The sequence below is a fragment of the Mustela lutreola genome, chromosome 8 (genome assembly GCF_030435805.1).
Source record: "Mustela lutreola isolate mMusLut2 chromosome 8, mMusLut2.pri, whole genome shotgun sequence".
NCBI classification, from domain to species: domain Eukaryota; kingdom Metazoa; phylum Chordata; class Mammalia; order Carnivora; family Mustelidae; genus Mustela; species Mustela lutreola.
In genome coordinates this window covers 44,490,389-44,499,219 of record NC_081297.1, presented here as the reverse complement: position 1 = coordinate 44,499,219, position 8,831 = coordinate 44,490,389, and positions in this window count along the sequence as shown.

The window sequence follows — 8,831 nt, the reverse complement described above, 5'->3', positions numbered from 1 at the left end:
GGTTCAGGTCATAACCCCAAGGTCCTGGGATGGAGTCCCGCATCAGGCTCCCTGCTCAGCGGGGAGTCCACTTCTCCCTCTGCCACCACCCTGCTTGTGCTTTCTCTTGCTCCCTCTTCTCTCAAGTAAATAAATAAATAAAATCCTTTAAAAACAATTAATAGGCATAGTTCTCTTTAACCACAGAGGTGAGGAACCTATTGACCTTTTCGATCTCTTTTCAAATATCTGAAAGAGAAGAAAAGAACAAGAGGAGGGGCACCTGGGTGGCTCAGTGGGTTAAAGCCTCTGCCTTCAGCTCAAGTCATGATCCCAGGGTCCTGGGATTGAGCATCAGACCCTCTGCTCAGCAGGGGGCCTGCTTCCTCCTCTCTCTCTGCCTGCCTCTCTGCCTACTTGTGATCTCTGTCAAATAAATAAATAAAATTTTTCAAAGAAAAAAAGAAAAAAAGAAGTGGAATCAACTCCACAAATTATAGTTTTGCTAAAACTGGAACAATTCAAGCCACAAAGTGAATAAGGATGGTACTGGATTTTAACCCAAAGAATGAAATATATTCACAAACCCATGCTAATAAAATAAATAATCAATCAAATAAATGAATGGGAGGAAAAGGGCAGCTCTTCTGTACAGTAGAATTCTAATTAATAAAAGTAGAAGGAAAGCAAGAAATAGAAACTCACCACTAGACAAACCCCACTGTAATCCTTGTTGGAGACAAGATCTACCGATGACTGCTAAAATGAATGGGTGAGAAGTTTACATAGTCTCGAAGCATCTCCTCCAAGATATTTATTATCTACAAAGAGAGAGTCACTTCATGGTGGAGACATCAGACAGAAACCACCATAACCAAGTGGCCCAGGCCAGCATCTCTTGTAATAAGACATACTGCTATCCATATCACGAACCGAGGAAATGATGTACTAAGAAAAACACAACCACGCTCCTGCCAAAAATGCAGTTTAGTCATGAGGAAACCTAAGACAAAGCCAGAGGGGGACACTGGACCAAATAACTGACAAGGAGACAGAGATTGTTTTAGGCCTCAGGAGACCGAGGGGAAGTAACATTCACATGTCCCCTGGGATCCTCCCAAGGGTCCTAGACTGAATGCTAGAACATAAAAGGGCCACTGACCAGTGTCAAAACCAGTGCCATGTACAGAAGGCCTTCAGGCTGATGGCGCTCCGCCCACACTAGGTTCCTGTTCTGACAATCGTGGTCTGGTTGGATAAGATGGTGACGGAAACTGTACTATTTTTGCAACATTTCCTTCAGTCTAAAATTAATTTAAAATAAAAAAGGCTTTTTTTCATGTTTTGCTCCCTGACTATTGCTGCCCAAGCACTGGATCCCGCTGGGGAAATCCCTGGGACGACAGGCGTCCTGAACACGCGGAAGTCCGTTCTCAGGTGCTGGGTTGGATTCCAGGGAGGATAGCATGAACTCTCGAAGCCCAAGGACTTAAAGAAATAAAACTTAAGACGAAGAATGTTAATAGCAGTCGTCGCTGTTCTTCATTTATTGGACGCTTCCAACGTGCCAGGCACTGTGCTGAGTGAGTGCTACACGTGTGCCATCTAATTTTATCCTCAGAATAAACCTCTGAAACAGATGTAGATGCCACTTTGGGGCAAGAGGCTTGAATGATGGGAACCCCCACAGAGCCCTAACCACACTGGCTGAATACAGACAGGCCCATCGGGTGACCCACCTCAAGATACCCATAAGCCCAAGCTGACGAATGTGTTACTTACACCTGGACCAAAAAAGGAGGATTCCATAGGTTCCCATACCTCCTCACCCTCTCCCCTTAAATACAGCCCCGACCCACTGCCTCGTACCACACCGCCCCTCCTCTGCTATCCTGCCCTCGGCTCCCTTCCCCTGTCTTCAATAAACCTCCAACTTCTTTGTTCCGCCTCTGGTGAATTCCCTCACCTCCTGTGCTGCTGGCTTCCCCCCAAGCGGGTGCCCCCACATTTGGGGGCCCCATCTGTTCAGGAGAGATAACAGAGATTACTAGTATGACCTCTTAAAAAATGAGAGCCAGTGGGGTGCTGGGGTGGCTCAGTTGTTAAGCCTCTGCCTTCCGCTTGGGTCCTGATCCCAGATTCCTGGGATCGAGCCCCACATAAGGCTCTTTGCTCAGCAGGAAGCCTGCTTCTCCCTCTTCCACTCCCCCTGCTTGTGTTTCCTTTCTCACTGTCTCTCTCTCTCTGTGTCAAATAAATAAAAACTTAAAAAAAGAGAGAGACCCAGTAAATTAATCAATTAATTAAATACCCAGAAAGGAGATGACTTTCTTAATTAAGCTCATGTAACTAAAAAAATGTTAGAGGCAGAATTTGAACTCAGGCTTGTGAGATTTCAAAGTCCACTACTTACAGCTACCAGGCTACACTTTAACTCCAGGAGGAAAAAAAAAAGACAAGAAAAAGGCTACGGAGCACAGCTCTGGCTCTGTGTTTGTTTGGGCTATCGCTGGCCCAGGGGATTAAACAGAGCTCTCTTAGGAGAGAGGTAGATAATGAAATGACAAGAAAAAAAATACTCCTTTCACTGAAAACTTCATCAGACCTGAACTATTTTAACAATCTACTTAGAGGCAAGTCTCCTACCCAGCTGTGTGTACAATCGTCCCCCACTGCTCTACCTTCCTGAGCAAAGAAGGAAAAATCGTGACTTTCTTCTTTAACTCCAGAAAATTGTTCTTTTCCAATCGTATCCAGTTTCTTCTGATCCCCGTTTCCCAGGTTTCTCATCGGATCCTCAGAATACACAGAGAGGAGAGTTTGCAACATTTAGGTAACTAGCCTCAGCAGGAAACTCCTGGCTGATGAACAGTGAGCGATAAGGGGCTCTGACTGAATGGAGGAATTCTCAACATAGCTTCGACACCCTCACACGATAGCCCAGAGCCACGGTGAGAGATTAGGGCAGAGGGACCATGTGTAGAAAGAACAATTTCAACCTCTGTACAGTCTTTTATGCTGAACATTTTTCCACAATACTGCAGGCATTTATTTGTGATAGGCAAGGGCGTACATCAATGCCCTGATCACTTGCCGATGGATATAGAACTAGAGATGCACCCATGATCTCACCTCTCACAGCTGAGGACTCTTTTCTTCATCCAGAGAGGGAAAGGGAACCCAAAAGAGTTTGCTCTCAGAGGCCGTGGCCCCAGCTTCTCACATGCACTTTCCCCTGTTCTCAAGCCTCCAAACAAGTAGCCCTACCCCAGCCTTCACTCTTGTTACATCTCACTCCAACTCCCTCCATTAAGAAAATGGAAAAAGAAATTTCTAGAATAGACTGACATCATTTGGCCATTTTCCTCTCGATTCTTCTAAGATTAATATGTAAAATCTTCTGAATCAGAAAGCTTGCTTCCGTGGGCCTTGTGTCAGCTAGGAAAGAAAGGATTAAGAGAGGATAACCTCCCTAAGGGGTTTCTGCAAATCCTTCTTTGACACTAAGAACTCAACCACTCTAGGAGGGTGTCAGCTTGTTAGAATGTTTACCATTGTGGCCCACAGTCATGTGTGTGAGAATCTGGTCCATGCACTCCTGCCAACTTTGCCTCCCTCTCCTTTCAAACACGGTCCTCCCCTCCCGGCAAATGCTTTTTCTCAAAGTCTCGCCTGGTCTACTTTCCCACATTCACTCCAGATCCTACCTGCTCTTTAAGACCAGCTCAAATCCCACACTTTCCATGAAGTCTTCCTCAGAACTGGACTTCTGTGGCAGCCTGTACCATTTAAAGATTTATATATTTGAGCGCAAGGAAGAGTGAGAGAGGGCAAGAAAGAGCACGAGTGGGAGGGAGAGCGCGAGTTCCAAGCAGACTCCCCACTGAGCACAGAGCCTGATGCGGGGATGGATCTTAAGATCCTGAGATGGGGACTTGAGCTGAAACCAAGAGTCAGACAGTTAACCGACTGCGCCCCCTAGGCGCCCCCAGCTGTCCGTACCATTTAATCCAACAATCTCTTGTGTGTGTTTCCTAATGAGTTTCAGTGCAAGAGTTTGTGAAGTCCTTAAGTGGGAAGAACTACTTCTTTTTCTCTATTCTCAAAGAATACATAGTGTTAGGCACGCGGGAGGTTCTTGATGCCTGCCTGCTGGCTGATCCACTTCAGGGAAGCAGGTGTGTAACTGGGAAAGGAGGCAACCGAAGGTGGATGGAGAATTCTTCCCAGTTGCACAGCCTGGGGTGTTTTTCAGGGCAAAGTTAATGCCATCAAAATCTGCAGTGTCGGGGAGCCTGGGTGGCTCAGTGGGTTAAAGCCTCTGCTCAGGTCATGATCCCAGGGTCCTGGGATCGAGCCCCACATCGGGCTCTCTGCTCGGCAGGGAGCCTGCTTCCTCCTCTCTCTCTGCCTGCCTCTCTGCCTCCTTGTGATCTCTGTCTGTCAAATAAATAAATAAAATATTAAAAAAAAAATCTGCAGTGTCTTTCCCACAGCAGATGTTCATGAGAGGTGGAAATCAGGAGGATGTGATCCTTCCCTAGAAAGTGATCCCCCCCCAAAAAAAGTGATTCCCAGCACTGACTGTACATCAGAATCATCCATAGGGCTATATGAATTTGAAGATAGCTATATTTAACTACATAGATGTAGATAGATATATAGATATCAATCTAGCTATATATACATATTATATATGTAATATACATATATACATAATATACATGTAATAATATACATATTATCTATAACATATATAAATTTATAGTTTGGGTTCCATCAAAGAGATTTTGATTTGTTCTTCTGAATGGGGTGCGTTCCAGATAGTTCTGTATTTTTAAAGCTCTGCAATGTGATCCTATTGTTCACTGACCCTGATTCTCACAAAGATGATCTTGATTGAGAACTACCGCATCTAAAGAAGGCTACCCCATCAAAACCTACCTCTAAGGGATATAAAGACGGACAGGCAGACAGACAGATAGATGTAGATACAGACAGATACCTGTGCAGATGTATCTATACCTATCTATCCACACCCAAAGAAGCTAAGCGTCTGTTACATACGCAAACCATTTCTAAATAGGAAGACCATACACTCCACTCAGAGTCCCCTCTCAAATCACATCAGTCTTATCAGGTAAGGACCAGTTATCTTCACTTTTAACCTTGTTTGCCCATTGGAATCACCTGGGAAACATTTTAAAAATTGCTGACACTTGGTTCCCAACTCTAGATTCTCATTTCATTGTTCTGAAGTGCAGCTTGGCCATTGACTTTTTTTTTTTTTTAGATTTTATTTATTTGAAAGAGAGTGAGAACTCAAGTGCACATGAGCAGGGGTGGGGGCAGAGAGAGAGAGGGAAACACAGGTTCCTCGCTGAGCAGGGATTCCGACTCCTAAGTCGGACCCCCTCCCAGGACCCAAGATCACAACCTGAGCCAAAGTCAGACCCAACTGAGCCACCCAGTCACCCCTTAGCCATTGACTTTTTTTTTTCTTTAAAGCTCCCCGGATGATTCTAATGGGCAGCGCAAGCTGAAAACCTCTATAGCCAAAATCCCCTCGCTGCAGCGATCTTATTTCTCATTCCACCCTCAAGAAAGATGTTCTGCAGCTGGCCTTATATTTGAAATCTTTTTGAAAGCCACCCTCAGCCCTTTCTTCTCCAAGATAAATAACCCTAAATCCTTTCATCTTTTCCAAGAGCTCTCCTTCCTTACTCCACCCACTGTTTTCACTGCTGTCCTCTGGAAGCTCTCCAGGTTCATAACATATCTGTGAAGCCGGAGTGTCCCAAACGTCCCCGTGATTCCACCATGCCCTATCACCACTGACCCATTCGGATTGTGTTTGCGTCAACAGTGGCTCAGTTCTTGGTTTCCACCAAAAGAGAAATCCAGCATTGGAGGAATCCCACATACACACCCGCAAACCAAGGAGCAGAAGCCTGAAGAAGTGACTGTTGAAATCAGGTGGTAGGTCCTACCAGGTGACCAATGGCAGGTGCATGAAGGAGGCAAAAAGAAAGGCTATTAATGCAGAAGGAGGGAAGAGCAAATTTTAGTGCGATGAAAGAAATGGATAACCTGGAAGGCAGAAGTCCAAGATCTCTGTAAAGCAGAGGAGGCGCAGATACAGCTATGGAAAGACACAGCTTAACAGAGAAACACCTTCAAACTTGGCAATATCATGTGTACTTAAGCCAGCATCTCCTTCTCCCTCCACCTGTCCATTCATCATCCTCCATAGTCTCAACACACCCTACACACCAGACAAAGCTTTGCTTGGTAAACAAATATTTCATTGTACAATGGTGCTTAATTAGTAATATTAGAAAAAACAAGGTGGAACTAGGCTGTTTATACATAATATTTCCCCAACACATTTTTCATGCAAGCAGTAGCCACGTTTTAGAACTGTTTAGAACATGTTTAGAAATGATTTAAATGCTATTGTATTAGCACTAGAAGCATGGAAAAATTGACATTCGGATGCCTGGAAATGTTAGGGCTATGTCATTCTCAGACATGATTTAGGATATATGTATATATGTGTGTGTATGCATAGAATTTAAAGCAGAATACTAAATATATCCCAGAAAAAAACTACAAAACAACACAGAAAGCCAGCACTGACTCATGCGCTTGCTGAGGTAGAAAAAGCTCTCCAGGTGATTCCTATAAAGGAATCACCCATCAGTAGCACAGATGGAAATCTTACTACCTTCAAAAGAAATTACTATTAATTTTCAAACTTGGGATGAGAACTTTTAAAAGTCTGAATTCTTCTTCTAGTCCCTTGTCTCCTATCTTTTATTACCACACTTCAAGAAGGCAGTTTACAAGAAACTCCCAACTAAACCATCCCTAGGAACAAAATAGAAACTCTCAGGGTATTTAGGAAAATAGGAGTGTAATTACAATGATGAGGGAATCCTCACATTTCCATATTTGTGAATGAAAATTAGGAATGGAAAGTACAGCAACTATTGCTCACAGCCTCCAAAAGCACGAGGCTACAGAAGACAAGAAAATGCATGGAGAGGAGGCAAATTTGCAAAGACTCTCTGCTATGCATCCTGTGAATCTTATGAATTAAGAAATCCAAGGAGATTTGACTCCTTCCTCCAGAATTACAGCTTAAAGATTAAAAAAATGCTTTGCGTAGACATTAAAAAGGATAGGAACAATCTGGAATGTGTTCAGAAGAGAACTACCAAGAGGGTCGAGGAACTCAGAACACATAGGAATAGATATGATGTGAACTGGAGATTTTTACTGCTCTAAGAAGTGGGAAAGATTTGTTCCACTGAATGCAGGAGGAGATTGGCCAAAGGGCAATTATAATTACTTAAAATTGCAGTAGTCTTATAGAAGTTAAGCCCAAGTGAAAAAACTACTACTTTTCTTTCTCATGAACATTAGAAAAACAAAGCCATTATGCTTTTCTTTTACAATCTAACTTGAATAGGAAAGTACGGAAACTGTGAATGTTGCTTAGCCTAAGGAAGTTTCTTTTCTCAGGCAATGTCAGTCTTAAACTGATGCAGCGAATTACTCACCCTCACTGTGTGTGTGTGTGGGGGGGGGGGCAGACAGATGTAAGGTGGCCCCCACACAATCACTGCCTCTCCCCTTGAGCAGGAGCTGGACCTCTTAGTTCTAACCAACAGATCACAGCAAAAGTGATGGGACATATGTGATTAGATGTACATGATTACATAAGACTAACATCTGCGGGGTGCCTGCGTGACTCAGTTGGTTAAGCATCTGCCTTCAGCTTGGGTCATGATCCCAGGGTCCTGGGATTGAGTCCCACATCAGGCTCCCTGCTCAGCAGGGGAGCCTGTTTCTCCTTCTGCCTGCTTGTGCTCTCTCTCTCTCTCTGACAAATAAATAAACTCTTTAAAAGAAAGAAAAGAAATGCAAAGCCAATGCTCAAGTACTTTGAAGAGTGAATGAGTATGCAGTAAGAAACTTAAGAAATGTAGTTGACAGAGGAATAATCTAAAAAAATTTGTCATTTTTCACACCAATTAATTCAGGATGGAACGAAAATTTAGTATAGATAATAAAACTAGAAATGTAGTAAGCAAAATCACAGAGGTATTTTTATTATCTTGTAGAAGTCATTCTAAGAATGTCAGGAAAACCAGGAATTATAAAACTAAAGAAGTTTACATTATAAAATAATAACTTTTATAAAGTAAAAAATAGTAAGAATAAAAGACTAATAACAAAGTCATCAAAAATTTGCAACACAAGACAAAGAAATAGTGTCCTCAATATACATAACTCTTAAAAATCATTAAGATTCCATATTATGCAAAACTATATAGCCATTAAAAAGAATACAAATCTGGGGGTGCCTGGGTGGCTCAGTGAGTTAAGCCTCTGCCTTCGGCTCAGGTCATGATCTCCGGGTGCTGGGATCAAGCCCCACATCAGGCTCTCTGCTCAGCGGGAGCCTGCTTCCTCTTCTCTCTCTGCCTGCCTCTCTGCCTACTTGTGATCTCTCTCTCTCTCTGTCAAATAAATAAATAAAAATCTTAAAAAAAAAAAAAAGAATACAAATCTGTATATTTGTCTTCTACGAATGCTCGAATGCTATTATTATTAAGTAAAAGAAGCAGTTACAAAGCAGCAGAGTGTGACCTCATTTATGTAAAGCTGTACATATTTGTGTATATCCCTATATAAATATGGACAGATAACTGTCAGGAAGTAAATCTGGTTAAATCTTAACAGTACTCATTTTTTGGTGGAGGGTCATTTTTCATTTATTCTTAATATTTTTCTTAAACAAATGTGCATGTACCATTTTTAATGTTTTTAAAATTTTTATAAAG